The sequence below is a fragment of the Pelophylax lessonae genome (genome assembly GCF_965119305.1).
Source record: "Pelophylax lessonae genome assembly, chromosome: 1".
Lineage (NCBI taxonomy): Eukaryota > Metazoa > Chordata > Amphibia > Anura > Ranidae > Pelophylax > Pelophylax lessonae.
In genome coordinates this window covers 698,751,350-698,777,542 of record NC_138768.1, presented here as the reverse complement: position 1 = coordinate 698,777,542, position 26,193 = coordinate 698,751,350, and the positions used below count along the sequence as shown (strand labels likewise).

Below are 26,193 nucleotides of genomic sequence, written 5' to 3'. Positions count from 1 at the left end.
TGCTGGCGGATGTCTGTTGTGGATGAACATCTGTCTTTTCTGACCTTGTTGTGTTTACACTACTAATGCCTTTTTTCTGCTGTTAAATTGTTATTTATTTAATGTTATATTGTAATATGGTCCTTTTGAGGGTTACTTCATTTTGTCTTTGTGAAGGACAGAGAAGCCATTTTGCTATGTATGTATTCCTATTCTGAGTTTTTATGTCAGTATGTTAGGTGGAGTTGTGTCTTACTATGGACGCAAACCATATATGCAAAAGTGGGTGTTACTTTTATATTTAGAACTATTACCTATTTGGGACACACTTTTTGCCTACATCATCGTTACATACAGAATAAGATACACTATGTTAGATGTTCTAAAGAGAGAGAAGAGAATATAACATCTTACACTTTGAAGACATGTAACTCTCCCGTCCATTTTTGTTTTGTTCTGTTTTTGTATGTTTTGCTTTACTTTAAGAAAGTAACCAACTCTCCCAAAGTATCGTGACAGCTGAGAAGTCTATTTTGAACACAGATCATTATGTAGTGGTATGTCAGTGGTTCAGGGTTGGAGGGATATATATATATATATATATAGTGACAGTATGAGGCTTTGTTACTGTGAGATTCGCATTTAACGTAAATGCAACATTCCAGACTAGTGTTTCTGGTCAGAGAAATGTATATATATGGCTTTCTCTGGATTCTGAAGTTCTGGGTCAGAACATTTAATCCTGTGTCCTGTTTTTGCTAGAGACCTGCAACCTGGCTGAGTACACAGGTGTGCAGTGTCATTATATACTCAGTTCTGAGGATAGCTCAGGGCTCCCAGTTTGGAGACTGATCCCAGTGGGGGAGATGGAAGGTCTTATTGAAGGGTCTAGAAGCCTAGAGACAAAGGATCTCAGTTCCAGGAGTCAGGTCGGCTCCTATCTTGGTGTCAAGAGAACCCCATTCCATAGGCCAGAGGTGGGTTGTGCAGCCAAGTATTCCAGGAGACCTGGACAATACAGTCAGAGAGACTGGTAAAAGGTACAGCATGGTACCACAGTTGAAGCTGAGTGGGCATATGAGCCAGGCATCTCGGCGCTTTCCAGTGTTTGTACTCTGCTGAAGCTGGAGAAGATCCCCTGCATGGGAAAAAATAATTTGTCAATGTTTGCTTTCTTTTAAATAAAAGTGAGCCAGCCCTTAAAAATAATAAGACTTGTATCAAGAGAGTGTATGCAACAAATATGCCATAAGGTGGTCTCTGAAGTTGACTGATATAAGTCAAGCAACAATTTTTCCAACTTGAGTCAAAAAAGGAAGAATTTGCAGGTATTTCCAAAAATTTGTAATAAGGTACCCAGTGAATTGGAACACCTCCAGCACATGTCTGCCAATTGTGAGTATATTCAATATAGTACTATGGGGACTGTCTACCAGTGGGAACGAACTTTATGCCCTTGCTCCTGAAACAAGTTCACTATCAAGGATTGCAAACAGAATTGGTCTTTTTATCTGAGCTGTAGTAAGTGTAATTTGCATGTCAGATTTCCATTTTCTGATGAAGGGAGCCATGTAGCCCTTTGGCAGTGAGGAGTTAATAGGTTAGAGAAAGTAGATTAGGAATCTAGTGTGCGGACATGCAAAGATCTTTGAAATAGGTGATAGGACAAAGGGAGCTTCTTTAAGGCATCTTTGCTAGTAAATAGTGGCGTTTCTGGTAAGCCTACTTTAGGTCTATTGGGAGGTTCAGAAGCAACTGAATGGCAGCCTGAGAAAGGCAATGGCATAATGTAAGAGGCAGAATATACTAGCCCTTACAAGTCTCCCGAAATGTCTCTTGAAAGTGTTGGCCACAAATGCAGAGCCTAGAAGTACAGGAGGCAATAGAGAAACAGGACATCAGGTCCCAAAGCTTTGCCTGCCTGCTTCGCTGAGATTGCAATGTCAAATTATTCTGATGAAATTGAGTTTTCAGGAGAGTCACACATTTCCATAGAGAGGGATGTAAACCAGACTCCTGGAGGCATGAAGCAATTCAAGGAGTTAGCTGATGGTCCACCCAGTTGGCAGATAATAAAGTCAGCAAATTGTACAGATCATGGTATTAAGACAGGCATTTCTGTGCTATCAATTTGGATGTGGCAAGTTTTGTACCAAACTGAGAATAAATATATGAGATAAACATCCACGGAGCAGGGCCTCTCAATGCTCTTGTCTGCATGAAAGGATCTTTGGCCCTTTAAGAGTTTAATGTTCAGGTACAAAAGAAAGTTACATTTTTTCTCTAAGATTTTGCAACTCTGCAAAGGTCGAGTTGGCAGCACATTTTTTTTGTGCCCTTTATAGGCATTGAATCTGTAGAAGCAACGTGGACGTTTGCTTTATATGCCTCACCAGGAATATATGTTGCTCCCAAAGCACAGACGAGGAAACTGCCCCCATTATCATTAGTTTGGAAATAAGGGTGTAGTTCTTTGAATACTTCATGAAAACAAAGTATGCAGCGCTTAGTAAAGTAATCACAATGGTTTGTCAATAGTTGAGGTAGGGACAAGCACAGTATATCAAAATGACTATGAGCAATAAAAAAAGTCCATAGGGAAAGGAATCCAATAAGAAGTCCAAGACCCAAGTGTTGAATTAGAAGATGTGACCTTCACCAAACACCAGTGCGTATGGCCTCTTACCATAATCAGATGATCCCCATTACAGGGATCTCAAACGCTATTGACAAGGACTCCTCACACACCACAGCATATGGACAGGTAAGTAATATCCTCCAACAGGAAATGCCTCTGAATGCTCAAATCCGATCCTCTCAGGGGAGTGTTAATGGACCCAACAGCATGTAAAACAGGAAAAACTCCTCATGGTGCAGTATGTTTAAACACAGACACTTTAATGAATGAAAAGCCAATAAAACACTCACATTCGGCCGATTGATACAAGCATCAACAGTCAATAGCCTGTTTGGAACTCATAGATGGACAGTGTGGATGGACGTCATCAGGGCCCCCTGATGACGTCAGGATCTGACGAAACCGGTAGGGGACCGGTCACGTCCGCCCTGTGAACACCTTCCAGCGTCTATCTGCCTGAAGCTAGAGGCTGCACGGCTACAGCTACCACACTGTCCATCTATGAGTTCCCCACAGGCTATTGACTGTTGATGCTTGTATCAATCGACCAAATGTGAGTGTTTTATTGGCTTTACTTGGCACCCAAGTAAAGGCAAAGATGAATCTCAGTGTGATCAAACATAAGAAAGGAATCAATATGACCCCCTGTTCCATGTGATAGATCCTTATGGTAAACACAAATGTAGTCCAGCCTATAGTGGGTCTGGTGGGAGATCAGGAAATAGGTACTGTATAATCCCACGTGTAAAGATGCACAAAGTGCCAATTGTCAACCAAATGTAGTAAATGTAAAATATATGAAGCTTTAAGGCAATTTAAAAAAAAAATAATAAGCATGTTATACTCATGTGCTCTGTGTAATGGTATTGCACACAACAGCCTTAAACGTCCTCTTCTATGGTCCCCCAGCAGGCAATATAGGCCTCCTCCTCTGTGTCTGCCCTCATAGCAAGCCCCTTTCTATGGGGGCAGATGTGTAGGCTCAATCCAAAGTTGTGCTGTGTGTGTCCATAGACACATGCAGCACAGCTCAGCCGCTTGCAATGCTCTCTGTTTAGAGGATTTGACTGCCAGAACCAGGAGCCATTACTCCTGCATGAACATCCTGTGAGAAGAGAAAGACAGGGAGAAGAACTGCAGCTGGGAACAGCACTGGATCGATACAGGACCCAGGTAATTATTCGCGAAGGGGCATAGCAAGTGGGAAAACATTTTTCTACACTAATACAGGCAATCAATTAGGGTAAAAAATATTTTAGCTTTAGAACCATTTTAAGCTTTTTGAGGTAAGAATATGACAGATGGGAGTCCCCTTTGAAAACATCTAATAGTGGGTCATAGAAAAAAAATCCCAAGATCAACAAATCTTCCACAGATTTGATTAAAACCTGGGCCAAATATCTAAGAAAAAGAAGTTGGTCTGAGTTCAGGAAGTATATGTTAACCAAAGTAACCAATTGGTCTCCTATCTTCCCTTTTGCGACCATTAGTGTTTGATTTTTGAGTCAAAAAGGTCCAAAAAGTGGAACTTGAAATCAAGATTCTGACACCCTTGAAATAAAGAGTCTGACAAGGGAGACATACAATCATAATAAGTGGAAAAAGTGGAAAAAATGGAGGCTGAAGGAACAAGGGGCTTTATGTTTCCTAAAATGTGTCCAAAAACAATGTTACTTTTGATTTTATGAAAGTCTTATAATAAAGTAGACATTTTTAAGGGAAATTTATACCATTGAAAGTTTCATAGATATAATTTTAAGGAGGGCTCATAATAGAGAAGCCATGCAAGGGACCAGTCCCCTACTTCAGGGAAACATTTACAAGGGGGAGGGAAGAGGGGAGTTGTGGAGAGGGACTGGGGACCAAGAAAGAGAAGGGAGAGAAAAGGGGGGCAAAATAAAAGCAGCTTAGAAGACCAGAACAGGAAGGTAAAAGAGAAGTTTAGTTAGAGATAGCAAGTTAGAAGTAACGGGTAGAGGGTAAGTCCCCAAGCATGGGGAAATGGAAAAATAATGATTCCCCAGCTAATGTTACTGGGAATAAACCATGTGGGCAAATGTCTTCCCCTGACTAAGGCTCCCACCGTTCTGGCAGCTCCGGTGTCTGACAGTTCTTATATAACTATGGGGCGTGGCCATGCAGTGACATTACCCGAAGAACCTTTTTTACGTCATCACCTAGGCATGATGGGTCCATGTTGTCACAAAGTGACAGGGTCTCCTGGTGACATCACAGCATGGCCATGCCCCATAGGTATATGTGAAAGTAAGCAGTGGCCAAGCTGGCAAACTGGGGAGGGTTTGGTATGAAAAATTCAATTCTCTCCCCCCTACATATCTGGGAAACAGATGGGATAGGCAGTAATATGACAGATATATGCTTCCTTCCTAAGTTTCCTTCTCTGCCATGTGATTCCAACAGAGTCTCCAATAATGAGGCTATATCTAAAGTTTTCTTTTTCTTACAAAAATAAAAAAAATCCCCAAAATACTGTTCAGTCTGTTTTACCAGTTAGTCTAAATTTTTTCTCTTACATAGGTGTATTTTCATTATCTGTACTGAATAATATATCCATCAAAGTCATGCTTGATAGAGACAGCCTGCTCATTCTCTGCCTGAGGCCAGATCATATGTATAAAATGCTTAGACAAGAGATGAATAATAATTGCTAGAGGGAGACGTGGGTTATTCAAGTTTTAAGAAGCTGTCTACATTAAGAGATATATAGTATCTGAGCAGAACTCATTTCTGTAACTAAATGTAGAACAGATGTACATTCAAAATTGTTGCAGTGTATATTTTCCAACTAAATGTAAAAATGTTCCCCAAACTGGTACTCATAATTTGACTTATTAGTTACTTATGAAAATCATTTATATTTAAAGTGATAGCAAAGGGTGCCTCCTGCTACGTTGCCTGCACTCATTCCTCTGATCTGCTTCAGCTCCCTTAGAACCCTGGTACTCATGGGTTTGTAGGAACAAGTGACCACTCCAATGGTCCAGTGATTTGAAATCTCTGATGCTTCCTGTCTTCTCTATTCAGTGCTGCCAGTACAGACCAGATGAATACTGATTGGTCAGGGCCATCCACGTGACAGTGCTGACTTATTGGAAACCATCTGGTCGATACTGGCAGCACTAGATGGAGAAGAGAAAAAGCAGTGGAGATTTCAAATTCCCAGATCGTTGAAGTAGATCATGGGGGCTTTGAAAGCTCAGGATCATAGGAGGTAAGTATGACAGGGACTGGAGGGTTGGTATGGGGTGCTGTATTAGGTCATCTTTACAGATTTTCAGTAAAGGGGAACTGAAACTTCAAGTAAGGATGAATGATTTATTTTGTTGCTTGAATATACGGTTATTATGTATGCTAGTTACAGTATATGATAATTTACTGATAAGAAATGTATCTATTTAAGTGATACTTGCCAAAGGGGCAGGGCAAAGGGGATACTTAAGCTGTGATACTTGCCAAAGGGGGCAGTACAAGATATTAACTCTGCAGGGTGCCCAAACTTTTGCAGATGCCATTTTTTTGTTTTCTGTAATTTTGAAAGTGTAAATGATGTAAATAAAATCTAACTTTTGTTGACATATTATAAGAATGTCTAATCTGTAATTTGATGCCTTTTGGAGATTTTTCCATCTTTCCTTGGCTTCTTTATGCACATTAATACAAATTTTTACCTGGGGTGCCCAAACTTTCGATCCCCACTGTATGTGTCCTGGATGTCCTACCCAATCCCAGAAAAAATATAAATGTCTCCAAACAAGAGTACCTTCTGTGTCCTACTACACCATCCACAAATTAATAAGAACACTGTCAATGTTTTGCGGGTGAACAATGGGGGGGGGGGGACTTACTGTTAACCAGGTCCTTTATTTAATATGCAGTTGAAATCAGGAGGGTCCCCCACACCATTATGTATTTACAATCCCCCCAGATCCTTAAGCAAGGCATACACGTGGCAATTTTCAGTCAATTCCCATCACTTTTGAGTCCCTGGGATCACAAATAATATCCCAAGTTATTACAAGGAATAGAGCAATCTACCACCCATAAGTCTGATCAACCATTCAATTGATAGTAAAGTGAAAACAGAGCAAAAAAAATAAAAAATGACAGCTTATAACACTGTATAGAAATGGGATTCAAATGGGAAATTTAAATTGATCAAAGTCACCAATATTTTGTGCTTTACAATTGTGACAAAAAATAAATTTGAAAGTTTTATCGCTATGTCACATCATCATCATGTGTATTGCAAGCTTTGAAGTCAACAGATATTAAACAGATGTCACTTTAGAACACTGTTTAGATCAGTTTAGTTATTCTCTAATGGTATTGTTTTAATGTGACAGGGTAGATTGATTTTTAGCATTTTACATTTCAATTTTACAATACCAGCCAGCATATGGCTAATTTAAATTGATTAGTCCACACATGGTTGGTGGCAGTAAATCGCATAACACACTAGATTCTTATATATATATATATATATATATATATATATATATATATATATATATATATATATATGTTTTTTTTTTTACAAAAAAGATATGAGCTCCTAGCTCCATCCACATCTGTCACTGAAATTGTAAGACAGTGTAATGTTAGTCAGGGCAGGGAACTTGTAATAACACCTGCAACACTAATATATAAAAATGCTGTGACAAATTTTTTTGCATGCTACTTATACTAATTTAATCATTATAACCCTGTGATATGTAGTTCTGTGAATGTAACAGGCACACTTTCAAGAATATTTCTATTATCACCTAAAATCAATTCGAATAGCATAACCTATGAGAATATATCAATTTTCTATATTTTATTCCATATGAAAACCCTTATGCTGGTAGGATGAAAAATGTTTAATCATGCAGAAGTGAATAGCTTTAAGTACTGCCACAAGCTTTGCAGTTGACAATAATTATGCAAATATTAATTCCTACTTTCCCTGTCCATCTCTTAGACAACTGAGTTGGTATAAAAGGAAAAATCTATGTCGTCTCAACTCTTTCCATCCCCAATAGGAGATTAATTCACATATTAGGCATTTTAAGAAGATGAAACAAAATAACATCAAAGCATGCATTCAGTTGGCACTGTTTCATTGCTATTTAAAGAAGGTGAGATTTATAATGTAATGAAACACATTTCTTTGAATTTTCTACTTAGAATTCAGTATGTTGAAGAGTTTAAAATTACAAAGAACACCAGAGATGAATACTTTTTCTAGATTAAAAATGACAGCAACACTCCCACACCTTCCTAAGCTTCTCTCAACATTAACAGGCATGGTCATTGACAAGTGTTAGTGATAATGTCTTATAAATCCAAAGAAACGAATAGGGGAAATTTGGAGAATTGAAAGTATAATGTAATACATCTGTCTGTAGTTATTATATGATAGACAATATAGGATCTTTGGAAGCTGTGGGCTATCTGCTTGATTTTTTCTTTCCAATAATTTTTTTTAATCAAATTTCAAAGTACAAAATAAGCAGAGGTATACATTTTTTAAGAATTTTCCAGGTTACACCAAACATAGCTTATTCAAAACACATAAGAACATGTATCCACAAGCCAATAGAAGGATAACGGAAATTGTTTGAAAAAAAAAAACATTTCAAACCGTTAAATCCAGGGGCACTTAGACTTTTTAGAGGACTACAGATGGCCTGCAAATGCAATATACTTAAAGGGGCCCACATTACTGCTGTTACAATACTTTCCATACCAATATAAATACAATATTTTCCATACCACCCATTCAAAGTTTGGAGGGAATTAAAATTTACCATAAAAATAGTGCATATCTTGCAAGAAATCATATTAGGGACACAGAAAAAAAACGACAAGGAAACCATGTACAGTGCAAAAAGGACTTTAGCGGAATACTATGAGATGGAACAATCTATTAAAACCTCATTATATATTTTATTACACATATTAACCACTTAAGCCCCGGAGGATTTGGCTGCTAAAGGACCAGGGTTTTTTTTGCGATTTTTTACTGCGTGACTTTAACGGACAATTGCGCGGTCGTGCGACGCTGTACCTAAACGAATTTGACGTCCTTTTTTTCCCACAAACAGAGCTTTCTTTTGGTGGTATTTGATCACCTGTGCGATTTTTTGATCACGCGCTATAAACAAAAAAAGAGCGTCAATTTTGCAAAAACAACAATATTTTTCACATTTTTTTATATGAAATTCCCCAAAAAAAAAAAGGAAAAATCAAAATTTTTTAACATTTTTCGGCCAATTTGTTTTATGCTACCTATGTTTGGTAAAAAAAATCGCAAAAAGCGTATTTTGATTGGTTTGCGCAAAAGTTATCGCGTTTACTAACAAAGAGAAAGATTTTTGTCATTTTTGGTGTTTTTTTTTTTAACGCGTAATGGCGGCGATCTGCGATTTTTTTTTCGGTACTGCGACATTGCGGCGGACAGATCGGACCCTTGACTGACATTTTTGACACTTTTGGGGTTACCAGTGACATTACTGCAGTAATCAGTGCTATACATATGCACTGTTACTGTAAAAATGACACTGGCAGGGAAGGGGTTAACTTTATTGGACAGGGAGGGGTTAAGTGTGTCCTAGGGGCGTGCTTTCTACTGTGTAGGGACATTCCTATTGGTGTAAAAGCAAAGATCAACCGTTCTACATAGTAGAACGGTCAGATCTTTACTTTTACACAGGGAGAACTGACAGGCAGCTTGTTTACACAAGCTGCTCTGTCTTTCTCCCTTCACAGGAGCGATCGCAGTGTGACTGGCGGACATCGAGTCCGCCGGTCACACGCACTGACTTGCCTGTGAACGAGCCGCGGCGGGCGCGCGCCTCGGCGGGCGCGCGCCCGCCCGCGATAGGCTCGCAAGTCAGTGACAGGCGAGTGACGTACCGATACGTCACTCTGCCTGGCCGGGGCTGACCGTCGCAGTATATAGTCGTGCGGCGGTCGGCAACCGGTTAAGAAACACATAATATATAAAAAAAAAAAAAAACTGCTGATAAGCAAATGTGGAACTTTTTAGCCCATACGACTAAAATTCTCACTACCCTCTCTAAGACATAGGGGATTACTGTCTTAAATTGAGATAAATATGACATATGTCACTGTAGTAGAGATCTTCTTGTCACTTCTCATGGTCGTAGCCAGTATTAGCCAATGATTTAATCATTTAACTGTGCATAACAAAAACGAAAAGAAGAACAAAAAATATAAAATGTAAGGAACTTGATAAACTAGAAAAAAATAACATATCTTTATTTTTCTCTAAAAATACATTATAAGTTGTAAATGTTTTATATATAATGATAGACGCTGTAAATCAAGCTCTTTGTTGCAACATTTTATTGGCATATAAACCAGGAGGCTGCTGCAATGTCTGTCTAATCTCTTACTCCCAGCGAATATCCTTATTTGGGATGAACAAATCTGTCCAAGTTCGATTGATGGGGATTCATTGAATCCTTCCTAAAAGCCTAGAAAATCGATTTTTGCAGTTAACCCCTTTGAAGTCTATGGGGAGAGAATCTTAAAATTCAATACTGGCCAACTTCAAGACTAATAGGCACACTATTGTTAAAAGAGTGATACAGGGTGCTGGGCACAACCATGAGGAACATTTACCTGAGCAAAAAAAGTCTTTTAAATACAATATAGTGGGGAGAGGTTCCTTATTATGTGACTTCAAGGGTAACATGGGAAAAAACACCAGTCCTTTAAATTACATGCTTGGGAAATGCCTTCATGCTGCGTGCGGTGTTACAGAACAGTACAAATTTCACAGACAGCACCAGCAAAGCAGTATTGTGATATCACATATTTTGAATGTTTAATTTATATGTATTCAAGTATGTGTCTTATTTTCAAGCACATTCAATTGCTCTCAGCCCTTTTCAAATCTTCAAATTCCTTTGAACGCTGCTGTGATCTGACATCCTGTTAGAATGAGGCTACATTTGTCCTCCATGGTCTCAGTGTTTATAGCAGCATAGTTACCCTCTCTTGCTCACTTCCAAGATGGACTAGATATTATGGATTATCAAATATAGGATGTATAGATGTGCATAGAATAGTGCACATAGCCACAACTGGCGCAAACTGCTTGTTTTAAATAAATAAAAGTGAGTAGGAAAAGGAGAGGTCCAGGAGCTTGCAGAAGATGTTAAAAGTAGACAGAAAAAGACAGTAAGAAATTATGTAATGAAAAATAGATTAACCACTTCCATACAGAGCAGTTAGACCCCCTTCCTTCCCAGACCAATTTTCAGCTTTCAGCACTCTCACATTTTGAATGACAATTGCTCAGTCATGCTACACTGTAACCAAACAAAATTTTTATCATTTTTTTCACACAAATAGAGCTTTCTTTTGATGGTATTTAATCACAACTGGGTTTTTTTTTTCGTGATATAAGCAAAAAAAGAGCAAAAATTTTGAAAAAAAAAACACTTTTTTTTAGTTTCTATTATAAAATTTTGCAAAAAATTAATTTTTCTTCATACATTTGGGCCAAAATTTATACTGCTACATATCTATGGTAAAATTAACCCAAATTAGTGTATATTATTTAGTCTGTGTGAAAGTTATTGCTGAAAATTGATCACACCAGATGTACTGACAGCCTATCTCCTTTCTTGAGGCCCTGAAATGTCAGGACAGTACAAATACCCCCCAAATGACCCCTTTTTATAAAGTAGACAGTCCAAGGTATTTAGTAAGAGGCATGGTGAGTTTTTTGAAGTTATAATTTTTTCCCACAATTCTTAGGAAAATGAAGAAAAATTTTTTTTTTTCCTTTTTTTCCCATAAAGATGTCAATTCATAAGCCATTTCTAACACATAGCATGTACATAGCAAAAATGACACCCCGAAATACATTCAACTACTCCTTCTGAGTATGGTGATACCACATGTGTGAGACTTTTACACAGCCTGGCCACAAAAGGAGACTTCACGTCCAAGTAGCACCTTCAGGCGTTCTAGGAGCATAAATACACATAAAACTTTCTTACTACCTATCACACTTTTGAAGGCCCTAGAGCACCAATACAATGGAAAAGTCCGCAAAATGACCCCATTTTGGAAAGCAAACACTCCAACGTATATTCTATGAGGCATTATGGGTCGTTTGAACATGTCATTTTTTTCCACAAGTTTTTGGAAAATGTGGGGAAAAAAAAAAAACTTTTTTTTTTTACACAAAGTTGTCAATTTATAGGATATTCCTAACACATAGCATGTACACAGCAAAAATGACACCCCAAAATACATTCTGCCACTCCTCCTGAGTATGGCAATACCACATGTGTGAAACTTTTTCACAGCCTAGCCATATAGAGGGGCCCAACATTCAAGGAGCACCATCATGCATCCTAGCCACTTGCCTAGGCCTATTTTTGATATTTGGTGTTTACTACTTAGAACCCCTAAACATTATATATATTTTTTTTTAGCAGAGACCCTAGAGAATAAAATGGAGATTATTGCAATATTTTTTATCGCACCGTATTTGCGCAGCGGTCTTCCAAACGCAATTTTTTTGGGGAAAAAATCACTTTTTTTAATGAAAAAATAAGAAACCAGTAAAGTTAGCCCAATTTTTTTCCATAATGTGAAAGATAATGATATGCTGAGTAAATAGATACCCAACATGTCATGCTTCAAAATTGCGCACGCTCACGGAATGGCGACAAACTTTGGTACTTAAAAATCCCCATAGGCAACAATTTAAAAATTTCTACAGGTTGCCATCTTAGAGTTACAGAGGAGGTCTAAGGCTCAAATTATTGCTCTTGCTCTAACGATCGCGGCGATACCTTGTGTGGTTTGAACACCGTTTACATATGTGGGCGGGGTTTCCATATGCGTTCGCTTCTGCGCGTGAGCTCACGGGGACAGGGCGCTTTAATTTTTTTTTTTTTTTACTATTTATTTGATTTATTATTTTTTATTTTTACACCGTTTTAAAAAAAAAATTGATCATTTTTATTTCTATTACAAGGAATGTAAACATTCCTTGTAATAGAAATAGGCACGACAGGACCTCTTTTTTGTGAGATCTGGGGTCAAAAAGTCCTCAGATCTCACAAGTACACTAAAAGATAGAAAAAAATAAAAAAAAAAATAAAAAAAATTATATAAAATGAAAAAAAAAAAAAGGACCTTTAAACCGGTTGCTAGGCAACGACGTTTGCTGTAGCTCCAGTCCTCCAAGACCATAGAGTCGAGTGAGGGCATGCTTGCCCTCACTCGACATCCTGTCTGTGAGGATCCGGGACCGGATTGTTTTCCCTGCTGCCGGCGGGTCAGGTAAGCGGGGAAAAGGACTGGAATGCAGCGGGAGGGGGCACCTCTTCCTCCATCCCAGAAGGGTGATCCCACGGCGAATCCCTTATCAGAAAGCCAAGCATCCACCGTTTAAAAAAATACCAGGGTTATGGCAGCTATCTGCTGCCATAACACCGGTATTTAGGTTTAAACGGAGGACATATATAAACCTTTTTGGACTTGGACATGGTGGCTGTATGAAGGGTGACAGGTACTCGGGTACTTTGCTGGGTAGGTGACAGGTACTCGGGTACTCCGATGACGGGTACATGGGTACTCTGATGATGGGTACTCCGGTGACAGGTACTCAAAGTACCCGAGTACCCGTCATCAGAGTACCCGAGTACCCATCATCAGAGTACCCGAGTACCTGTCATCAGAGTACCCGAGTACCCATCATCAGAGTATCCGAGTACCCGTCATCAGAGTACCCGTCATCAGAGTACCCGAGTACCCATCATCAGAGTATCCGAGTACCCATCATCAGAGTACCCGAGTACCTGTCATCAGAGTACCCGAATACCTGTAACAAGCCCATCAGAGTACCCGAGTACCTGTCACCAGCCCATCAGAGTACCCGAGTACCTGTCACCAGCCCATCAGAGTACCCGAGTACCTGATGGGCTGGTGACAGGTACTCGGGTACTTTGATGGGCTAGTGACAGGTACTTTGATGGGCTAGTGACAGGGGGGGCAATTACTGGGGGGGGGGCAATCAGTGTGTTTGGGGTGCACTGTAATTGGTAACTAGCTGTTACCACAATCTCCTCCTCACACAGGATCAGTGTGTGAGGCGGGGAACACGGTGACAGCTAGTTACCTGTTCTCTGTTGACATTTGTGACCGGCTGTGATTGGACACAGCCGGTCACGTGGTAAAAAGCCAATTTCATTGGCTCTTTACCTAGATCGGGGATTGGCTCTGTCCGAGGGATGAGCCTCGTCCCCGATCGCTCCTCTGCGCGCCCCCGGGGCGCGCATTGCAGAGAGAACGAGCGGCTCGCGCTGGAGGCACTCATGTGATCGGCTGTGATTGACACAGCCGATCACATGGTAAACAGCCAATTTCTATTGGCTGTTTACCTTGATCAGGGATAGGCTATGTCCGAGGGACGAGCCTCATCCCTGATCGCTGCGCTGCGCGCCCCCGGGGGCGCGCAGTAGCAGCTAGAACGGGCGGACGTCATATAACGGCCGCCCGGAACGGTAAAGCCATCCTGCCGGCGTCATATTACAATACGCCGGTATGGATGTGGTTAAAGAGTTATTAGGTAGCAGATTCATTTTGGAAAAAAGATCACCATTTAGTGTCACTTTAAATGAAGCACCTCAATCAGAATAATTTCTACTTGAAAAAAAAAATGCTTTTTGGGTCATTTTGCCTCATGTATTCAGCTGTAAAAAACCTGAATTAAATGAAGTTTTGCCAAGCTGGCATTAAAGCACAACTGAGGACACAACACAAAATACCCTACACTGCAAGGGTTAAATACTCATTAAGTCAATTAAATCAAGGGGGCTGAAGAAGATTCTGTATTGCTTACAGTCTCACTCCAGCAGGTTTCTATGATCCATGTGACTGATCTGCCCTAGTCACATTCTCCTCTACCATGTACAATAAAAGGTTAATTGTCCTGCATCGTATGTGATGACACTGAGGCTCCAGGGAGAGGAGAAAAGCACTAGAGAGGGGAGTCAAGTAAATAATACAACTTCTTCTGCAGCCCTCTAGGTTTAACAAGCATTTGACCTTTGGTTGAATCTTATTTTATTATGTTTTAAAGAAAATATACAAGGAAACACAAAATTGCCAGAGACATGAAATTAAATCACAGATTATCTAAAGGGCTGAAAAATAAATAAGTGCATACATTTCATAGAATACTGCATGATGTATGTAATTTTAAGATTATCTGAAAAACTCATTATACTGTATATGACAAAGTATAAGTACCAATCCATCAAGAAAAAGAAGCTAAAATATTTGCAAAGAAAAACAGCTACATATAGATGGGGGTTGGGGGAGAGAGGAGGGTATGTCTATCATGATACCATACTATTCAGTTTTTATCAATTAGTGGCCCAGGTCCTAAATTCAGGGTAAAAGTGGAAGGATGACCAAGAAGTCCCGATATATATCTCAAAACTGTTCTGTTCTGTCATTTTCCTATGCTAATAGTCTTTGTAGGTCACTAAGTGTCTAATTCCACTGCCCATTCCAACAAAGATGGTATAGGGGTGTAGGGGTATTACTGCTCTCTATGCAGAAAGAAAATGCCTAAGAAGATCTTTTTTAGCAAACTTAAACTGTTTGTAACTCTAAAAAAAGAGATCTCCTAATCTCTTATAGCAGGTTAAACAGCACAGTGCTTGTGCTGACTAACCTGCCCCCCTGTATGCTGTAAAAAAACGTGCCAGTTCCTGTGTCCCCCTCTGTGTGCTGACCATGATAATCATAGCTGATGAGCCCTGATTATCGTGGTCAGTTTACATGCCTCTGTCATCTGCAGCTCTCCTCCCCCCCCCTGCCTGTCAGCTCCCGTGTGTTTATGTCTCTGCCCCCCCCCCCCCACCACTATTAGTAGTAAAGAAAAGTTTAAAATTGTCACTGCCAGCCTCTTTATTTTATCCATGCATAACACACTCTGTTAGTATTTTTTTTTTTTTTAAAAACAAAGCCTCTAATTACCTTTTTTCCAGGTATAAGTAGGACAGTCATGTGACTCCTGGCCGCTCTCCTACTCCAATCCAGGGCTACAGTGGGAAGGGCTGAGCGGCCAGAGGGAGATCTGGCTGATGTCAGAAGGAGATCTTGGTCCCTCCCACTGTAGCCCTCGATTAGGAGAGCGGTCAGAAGTCACATGACTGGCCTAATTATATCTGAAAAAAAAGGTATTTAGAGACTTTGTTTTAAAAAAAAAAAAAACTCACAGAGTGTGTTATGCCTGGATATAATAAAGGGACTGGCAGCGACAATTTTTAAACTTTTCTTTACTACTAATAGTGGTGGAGGGGCAGAGACACAGACACATGCAAGCTGACAGGAGGGGGGGGGGAGATCTGAAGATGACAGAGGCACATAAGCTGACCACAATAATCAGGGCTCAGCAGCCATAATTATCATGGTAAGCACACAGAGGGGAACACAGGAACTGGCAGGATCAGCCATTTTTTTCCGCATTGTTATCATCTCACATATGCTAATGGTGGAGACTAAGCAGCTGTATTGATAAAAGAATGTGCAGGCATGACCCACCAGTGTTCCCATCAGAAGATATACCCTGAGCAATGCTGTGCAACCACTTTTGAATCATACGTTGGCATAGAGGAAGTGGCTACAGGATGTTAGAAATCAACGTCACTGAACTGCAAAAAGTTATAAACAAATGTTGAAAATATTATTCAGTAATGGTATTGGCAATTGTTTATGAAACACTTTAGCAAAACTAGTTGCCATTAATTTATGGTTTAAGACTTGAACAATGAAGAGAGATAACACCGATCAGGCTAGTCAAAATCCACGATTCAAGGTGGGTGCTGAACCTCGGCTCGCCACCAGGGGAAGCATTAAGGAAGAAAATGGTCACACACAACCATGGAATCCAATGAAGAAAAGTTCCTTTATTAACATAAGTGGTGCAAGGTACAGCAGGGTAGGACAGTAGACACGTTTCACGCGACTGCTATATGCTTGTTCACTACGGTAGCACGTAGTAGTTGTGTGAAACGCGTCTACTGTCCTACCCTGCTGTACCATGTACCACTTATGTTAATAAAGGAACTTTCCTTCATTCGATCCTGTGGTGGTGTGCGACCGTTTTCTTCCTTCATGGTTTAAGACTTACTTACAGTTACTGGTAATACCTAATAGTTTTGAGGCAATTCTGTTATAAAAGATACTGCATGTCCACGAAAGTCCCTAATTAATTGAAGAGCAACAAAAAATATCAAAAATGTATTTGTCAGTTCTCCTAACAGAAACACCTATGTTGTATTTACCTTAGTCTATCTATATTTCTCTCTGATCTAGGAACATAAAATGTATACGACACAGATTTGCCTGATTTGCAAATTGATTTTTTAATACTGAATCATACAGAGAAACAAAATACTATGGGCTTGTGTGGATGGGCATTGCTGTCAAACACTGTCTCTTTTTTCATTCAAACACAGTGCTGCTCAAACATATGCATTTAAATGCAAAACTCAGCAATGTTTGAACTTATTTTTTTGAAATATAGAGGCATCTCAAAAGGACCAGCTGCATCCAAAGAAGAAAAAACAACAGGTCAAAGCAGTCTCAGCACTATCATCCTCACTTTTCCACTGAGGTAAATGGGAATGTGCTGACCTGCTCTGGATGTGTGTTTTAAATGTACGTCAAATGCAGTAAGACAATGCAATTTGTTTGTTTACTTCTTGCTTCACTGATTTAGATTGTCAAGTGTTCATACACAATTGAGAAGCATTGACTTATGAAGTTGTTATACTAACGAAGTAGAGACTTTTCATTTAGCAAAGGGGCACACTTTTCTTAGTAAATAAGGTGAAGACTTGTTTATGTTGAATTCCCAATCATGTGCACGGGAAATAAATAATACGTGTGTGCTTTCACATGATTGGATAACTTAAGTGAACGCTGCTTCATCTTATCCAATAAGCCAAGTAAACATACACTTTACAAAGTTAAATTGCCTTATCAACCTCAAGCCTCCTTAGCTACATATATATTCCTCAGAACCTAATTAAAATATTAGCTTTTTTCTCTTACTCGCATATTAAGTGAATATACATACAGTATGCCATCTTACCAAATATGAAGGTCCAAGGTAGTTTATATACATATATTAAAGATGAACTTCCAGCAAATTCTAATTCTCTCTTCTCCTGGATAAACAAGAATCAGAGGCAAATAGCATTTGGGGAATAATTTTCATCGGCATGGGTGAGGCTTCTCTTTAAAGACACACACATACATGAATTATTAATCATTGCAAGTATTCTACACATCACTTCCACTTAATGTATTCTACAGCGGTACCTTTCATTGAGATCTTCTTTCCAGCAAATCTGATGAACAAGTGAATGAACAAATGTACTCTGCTGCATTCCATTAACATAAATATGTAGGAGGCACAATTTTTAATAGTAAATCAACTAAATCTAGCTTTTAGAGAAGTGCCCAAAATGCATGGATTATAAAATTATGTTTTTCTTTTTTTAACCTCAGTGTACTGCATATTGTTTACGGGTATTTCTATGCAAAGCTAGTGATTAGCATGTTTATTTCAATGTTAAACCATGTTGCTTGCTTTAATACTGTATGTCAAAGACAGGGCTTTCTTTTTTAGAGAATAGGTGCAGGAGCCCACCCTGACCAGTCAATTCCCAGCCCCAACCCCACCTCCTCCACCAAACCTTGCCCCTATTCCCATCCCCAATTCCGCCATTCCCTGGAAAGAGAAATATTGCCAAATAATGGGTGTAATCAAAGCTCACCCTCTCCCCCGTCCACAGTGCACCTCCCCCCATCCACAGATCACCTTCTCTCCCCCTGTTCACAGCTCACCTCCCCATCCACAGGTCACTCTCTTTACTCTCCTCCACAGCTCACCCTCTCATCCCCGTCCACAGCTCACCTCCCCATCCACAGGTCACTCTCTTTACTCTCCTGCACAGCTCACCCTCTCATCCCCATCCACAGCTCACCTCCCCCTCCACAGGTCACCTTCTTCACTCTTGTCCACAGCTCACCCTCTACCCCCTCCCATCCACAGCTCACCTAACTGTCCACAGGTCATCTTCTCTACTCTTGTCCACAGCCCCCCGTCCACAGCTCACCCCGCCTCCCCCCAACAGATTACATTTTCTTCTCTCATCCACAGTTCACCCTCTCCCCCCTACACCGCTCCCCCTCTACCCCCTCTCCACAGCTCATCCCCCACCCACAGGTTACTTTCTCTTATCTCATCCACAGTTCACCTCCTCCCCCCCTCACAGTTCACCCCCCCATCCACAGCTTACCATCCACAGCTTACCATACCTCCACATTCCACAGCAGCCCCCCCCCCCATCCACAACTTCATTTTTAAACCTCTGCCAACATGTCACCTCTGCACCCCCCCATCCACAGATTAAACCCCCAGTCCACAATCACCTCTGCACCCCCATCCACAGTTTATCTTTCCCCCCTCCACATTTCACTTCTGCATCTCTATCTACAGCTCCCCCCAATTCACAGCTCTAAACTCCCACTTCCCCCTATCTTTCACCTCTGCAATTCAAAGTGCCCCCAGCTCTCTTAACCCTGTAAAAATCGCCCTGCCCACAGATCTCACTTTGCACAATCTAACCGCCCCCCCCCCCCCCAGCTCTGACCTCTGCAGAACATCCACAACTTCACAGAAGTCTCTACTCTCTATTCACACAACCAGCAACTCTTCCCCTCTCCTCCCTCTTTCCATCTGCAGCTCTCCTACCTGTATTGGTATTAGAGCAGTGCAGCATATTCTGTTCTATTAGGCACATCAGGCTTTTTTTTTTTTCTCCTTAGACTACTGTGCAGTTTCCTCCGTACGGCTCTGCCTGTCAGAACTGAGGAAGAGATTCAGCGAGCTTTACGCTCCATGCTACACTGATCCAACAGGCATCAGGCAGGGATAGCTGCCCCTGGAATCCCCCATTAATGCTGACAGTTCTGCCATCTGGACCCAGTCCCAGGGCACACATCAATCACATGTGGGGCAAATATGCCCTGGATGCCGGTGCTAGCATACAGAAGTTGGTGGAGCAAGTGAATGGTATGGACAACTTCTTCTACCGGCTTCTGTGTAATGCAAAGGGCTGCAGAGAAGAGGGCTGCCAGAGGTGGCAGAACAGCATTTGGCCACGTTCCAGCAGAAAAAAAAACCCTGTCAAAGATAGATAAGATAGATAGATACTTGGTGTATTGTACAGAGTAGACTATGACCATCATTACACCCTTTACTCTTCTGATGTTCCATAGTCTTCAATAATGTAATTTAATAACCATAATTACCCTCCAGCACAAGTCATAAGATGAAAGGCAGTAGCAGAAGCTGACATGTGTACACACAGACCAGAACTTAGCACAGCCAAGAGAATTTACATACATATGTCTTTCAGAAAAAATATTGAGTCTAGGAAGTAGATTCTGACCCTGGCTAAACAAAGATGGGGATAGCCTTCTGCTGAGAGGGTAGACAAATCTCTTTATCAGGGGAGTGCTGCAATCTCTCTCAAAGTTCTTACATATCTGTAATTTTTGCAGCTAGACATTACATAGCAGGCATGTATTTCAAATTAATATGCACCCAGATTATGCACACTAAAGTATTCACACTCTAAACAATCAGTAAAAGCACTTTACGACAAGCCTTCATTCATCTTCGTAGCTATATGAATTGTGGATGCATTCATCTTCTGTTCAAGTTCACAACAGAGGCATTTTTTTCCTGATTACTTTCTATTACATTCAAATCTTGGCAGTTTCATAGTTTGATTAAAAAAAGTTGAAAAAAGACATCAGTCCATCCAGTCCAGTCTGTTTGCCCTCTAATTTAAACACACTGCAGATGTTTCTAATCTTTGAGAAACAAACTCAAATCTGACTACAGAGTCTTTGTCATGATTTAGGAGATTCAGGTACTTAACATTGATTTTTTTTAACTGCTTCAATGCTGGGCACTTTTAACCACTTTCTGCCCAGGCCAATTCACAATTGTCACACTTTGAAGGACAATTATGTGGTCATGCAATGCTGTACCCAAATTACATTTTTATTATTTTATTTCCCACTGTAAAGATCCGGGGCCATTAAACTCAAATAGTGCATGCGATTTCAAGAAGTAGTGCTACTCCAGACTGCATTTTTTAAGGGGCATGGCAGCCCACTTTTTTTAAAAGAACGGAAAGTTCCCAAAACAACAGCAATTTTCCCTCACAGGGGGTTCCCCCATTACAGTACCTTGCTACTTCTGCCTCCTGGCTTACTCACTTGCCACACGGCTGCTTCAGGCCTGACACCTAGGCCTTAGGTCTGCTCCTCAGACCAGTACAAAGGTACCCTTCAGTCAAGCTCCCTTGTAGCTTACTTGGGATTAAGCTTCACACTGTGCTGTCACAGACTACATCTGCCTCCTGCAGACATGTGAGCTCTGGCTGCTGCCTGCAGCCTCTGACTCCTAGAGATGATGAAAGCCCTCCTGACTCCCATGCACAGACATCCTGTCTGTTGGGTGGGTCCTCCTGACTCATGGGCCAGACCTCCTGTCTGCTGGGTGGAGCCATCTCCAATTGGGAGCCCTAAGTGCTAACTCCGGGACTATAAAAAAAACCCAGCCCACACCTGTGCAATTAGCATGCCTGCCTCTCCAAAAATAAGGCGTAAATTGCTAATAAACACAGTGACACAGACCCACCTCTCTACACCACAAATAGAGATTTCTTTTGGTGGTAATTTATCACCACTGGGTTTTTTTATTTTTTGGTAAAAAAAGAAAAACAAAAGTTTTTCTTAGTTTCTGTGAGAAAATTTTGTAAATATGTAATTTTTTCTCCTTCGCTAATTTGTGCTGATGAAGCAACACTGATGGGCACTGATGAGGCAGCACTAAAGGGCACTGATGATGTGGCACTGATGAGGAGGCACTAATATGCTGTCCTTATAGGTGGCACTGATATGCACTGATATGCAGCAGTGATAAGCACTGATGGGCACTGATAGTGGCACTAATGGGCAATGAAAGGTGGAAATGATAGGCAGCACTGATGGGTGGCACTGATGGGCAGCATGGATGGGCCCTACTGATGAGCAGGCACTGATGGGCACTGAAAGGCAGCACTGACTGGCATCAATAATGGGCACAGATTGGCATCACAAATGGGCACTGACTGGCATTACTGCTAGGCACTCTTGGGGCTTCACTGATCATCAGGACACTGATGATCAGTGTCTTGATTACCTGTACAGGTCACAGCATGTCCCAGTGACACAGCGCGCCCACAATCACAGGGCTTCACGCCTCAGTGGGAGCGTGGGAGAGGTAAGACTGGGCCGACGTCATATGACCTAGTCCCAAAATGAGAGTGCCTCCCACCTGCTGTCATTTGACTATAAGGGGAGCGGGAGGTGGTTAAAGAAAACCTTTCCTCCCTTACCTCAAAATTAAAATTAGCATGCATTTTTTCTTCTTTTGCAACAGATGCATGTGGTGTTGAATGGTGCACCTGCAAGGTGAAGTGCATGACATCACAAGTTTAATCTCATGCATGCTCAGTATCAACTAATGTTTTCAAAATGGTGGGAATGGTAACCCAGGCAGGATGAAAATAGGTAAATACATAGAAATACATAGAAAAAGTCACAAGCATATAGGCAAGTCTAGTTGTTTATTTCCCCTTATACAATATTGCCAGTTTTTTTAGAGAAGGAATGGGGGGGGGGGTCCTCTTTAAATATATATAAATAATGCAATGCCCATAGTCTTGGAATAGGTGCACTTTAACATAAAAATATGTTTTTAGGTCTGCTTTACAAATTCAAAACTGGCAATGCCCGTTTTAACACTTTCTGCATTATCATCAAGACTTCCTTTTTATGTATAATTTTACATTGTTCCCAACAGACTCCCATAGGATATGATGCTTTATATAAGGGATCTTTGTAATACTGATTTTCATTTAAAATATTATGCAGGACTGGTCACCATAATAAACTCTGGCTGAAGAAAAGTTTGTTAATGCCCTTCCCCATCAAACTATTAGACTGATTTTGGTCTAATTTAATTTACCTAGCTGCAGGGATGTAAATGACTTTTGCAAGACCTTGAGTTCATTAGCTGTTTAACTTTCATTTAGTGTTGTTTTATATGTCAGTTGTTATGTATTTAAGAACTGCAAAGAAAAATATAACTAAATAAGTAATGTACAGGTGTTATTTATAGTAGTTTGCAAAAAAAAAAAAAAGTAATGAGGCACACAAGCCTGTTTAGTTAGACATGCCCTTGGTATATAACTGTTTCAAAACCATACTTATTTAATTAAATTTATTAATATTAGTTTTGATTGGCTACTGTGGCCATAAACATGCACCGGTATTTACTGTACATGAAGCGGTGACATCACCAGCACATGCGTCCTGAAGTAAAGGCCTCTCAGACCATTCCTTCAGAGTTCTTGAAGCTCCGGTCACTCACAGAGCTGGAAGAAGGGTAAAGATGGAAGCCTTGTCAGCGCTGACAGCTTGCCGCTGGAAGGGCTTCGTTCTAAGGTAAGTTTCCCATAATGTGCTAGTATGCGATGCATATTAGCATATTATAACTTTGCCTTGCAGGTTAAAAAAAAAATTAAAAATGCTGGTCATTTACTACAGCTTTAAGCAAGAAGCCTGCACATCTGCATGGTCATATAGTGTACATTCTTATTTACAATTGTTTATTTTAAAAAGTTGCTAAAAATACAACCACAAATGACTCTGGATTGGTTCTACGTAGGGATGAGCTCTAAGTTTAAATCAACCATTGATTCAACCTGATTCTTAGCTGTGTACAGTATACTGAATGGGTGAACTAAATGATGAAGTCTTTCTATTAGCAGCGGTGTTACTACCACTACCCAATGAAGCATCCAGCAATTCACCCACTTGCTTGCTTAACATTGTAAACAAACCCATGGGCATCCTGACTGATGTCTATGAATAAATATGACCATTTTTGGCCAATGGCATCAGCCAGCATCAATGGTCAGTTTGCTGGCATACAGTAGCTGGGCTGGTAGCTCTAATTTGTGGCAAAAAGTCTGTAGGAAGAAGATCAACAGTGTAGGGCAACGTGTTTGTGTCAGAGGAATGTTGGGATATCGGTCATTGTATGTTTCAACATCACTGGACAATGTGATTGATGTTAAATTACATTGTGGGACTTTTCTTAATAAAATATTTTTTTCAGCTGTGTTTATGTGTTTATTTACTATTTATTTATTTATTTTTTTTGTGAATACGTAATGGGTACTACATACTCATTACTCTTTTCATTGGGGGAAGATTCCTGGGGCCCCTTATTCTTTAGGATTCCAAAAAGCCCCCCACAGACCCTCAGAAATGTGGGGATGATGTTCTTGTCTCCATCAACTTGGAGATAAGGGCCATTGCTAGAAGGGTCCACTGGTACGGCAGCATTCCCCATTTCAGGACATGTGACCTGGTTTGATTTTGGGGGCTTGCTAGCTGCGCCTCCCTCTCCTGGTCAGCTGGGTTGCACGCCTGGACAAGGGTCTGGTATATATTTTGGAGGGATGCCACACATTTTTTTCTTTTTCATCAGGTCTCCCTTAAATATCCATGCTAAACCCTTGTCTAAGATAAGGGTGTTGTAGATTCTTACAGGGATCTCAACCTATTTTTTGTGGTATCCCCTTTAACCACAGAAATTACTTTTGTCATTCACTCAGCCAATCAGCAGCTTCCTGATCGGGTCATGCTGTAACACCCCCCTACCTGGAAGTGCTGGATCATGTACATAGTTACGTAGTTAGTCAGGTTGAAAAAAAGACACAAGTTTATCTAGTTCAACAAAAAAAAAAAAGCATTCACACAATCCCATTTACACAATCTTATACCCACAGTTGAACCAGAGGAAGGCGATCACATGTATGTGATCCAGATCAGTGGGGCAACTCTGCTGCAGTAAATCTGCAGGAGGGGGTCCACAAGTGGTTAAAATAGGACTGATTTTTTATAGTACGGATTTTATTTTTTTATATGGGCTCTACATAAAAATCCATACCATACCCTTATCCTTGAAATAGATCTTATATTCTTATATGGATTTTAAGGATAAACCATGCCATTTTTTTTCTTCTGCAGGGCATGTGGCTAGGTATGCTGCAGGAGGGGAAAGCATGCTCTCTGCCACCTCCTATCTGGCCACCCAGCTGCATGTCTGAATAAGGGTTTGGAATTTGATTTGAGGGGGACCCAACAAAAAAGGTATGGTTCTCCTAAAATCTATACCAGACCCTAATAATGTCAAACCAATATAATAGAAAGGGGTCCGGTAATAATTTTTAAGAGGGGCTCCAGTTAAAAAAAACATGGGGTCCCCTCAAAAATTAAACCAGACCCTTGTCTAGGCATGTAACCTGGCTAGCCAGAGAAGGAAGGGGTGGTGAGTATGCAATCCCCCTTAAACCATACTAGGCCACATGCCCTCAACAAGTAGGATATTCTTTGCCATAGATCCCCCATATTGATGGAGGCAAGGACTTAATTCTCAAATCATTAGAATTTATAAATTAATATAATCCTGTTTTTAGCCTAGATTCCAAATCAGTGTACCAAGCAATGTGTTTCTGTTGGGTTATGCACAGCATATGTATAAATGCACAAGATCTAATAAATGTAACAGTCAGGATTGTTTTAATATAACACTTCTTCAAGTATAGGCAATATGTGGGCACATTGACCTTTAAAAGCAATCATACCACTGCTAGTTTTGATAGGACTCGTACACTGCATTTTTCTATGTCTGTTCATTTTCGTTTTTCCATGCTGGATTTTTATTCAAGTATTCATCTGATTCTTAATTATTTTTCATGTTCTAATAAGCACTGCTTTGCTGCTAAAACAAGGCTGTTACAAGCTACTTAAGCTTTTTATCTCCATATGTAAGAAACATAATTGTACCAGCTGTATTGTTCCAGTGGGTAACAGTGCATTAGACCCTACTCTTTACAGACAATTAATACTATCTTCTCTAAGTTCACAACGGCCTCTTTTTGTTCATTTGTAATATCCCCTATGACCCCAAAAATGTAACATATTAAAGGATAATTGTACTTTTATATGACTATCCTTTAATTAAGCATAGCATTATACCTGTGTCTCATAAAATGATGAAGTTAAAAATGAATATGTCATCTTGTCCATTTTAAAGCCTTGTTTGCTACTTATGATGACACCTACTAGCTCCTACATTTAAAAATGAGTGCTTACAATTTTATTTTGAAACATACTAAAGGGTCAGTATGTCCAAATATTATATTTCAGATTTATTAGATGGTGGCAAGCTGACACAGTCACTGGCTACTTTCATTTTGAAGGGAATCTATAGATGACATTTTTGTGCTACACAGAGGCTTGCAGTTGTGGAGCAGTCTCACTATTAAATTGAATCTAATATTTGGCAGCCAGACACATGAGGATAA

At 40.2% G+C, this 26,193-nt stretch overlaps 1 protein-coding gene across 1 annotated transcript in view; it reads right to left on the bottom strand.

The window, feature by feature from the left end:
• The window catches only part of GALNTL6 (polypeptide N-acetylgalactosaminyltransferase like 6), a 1,801,337-nt gene that overhangs the window by 965,902 nt on the left and 809,242 nt on the right, over positions 1–26,193 (bottom strand). The gene's annotated exons all lie outside the window — the stretch shown is intronic.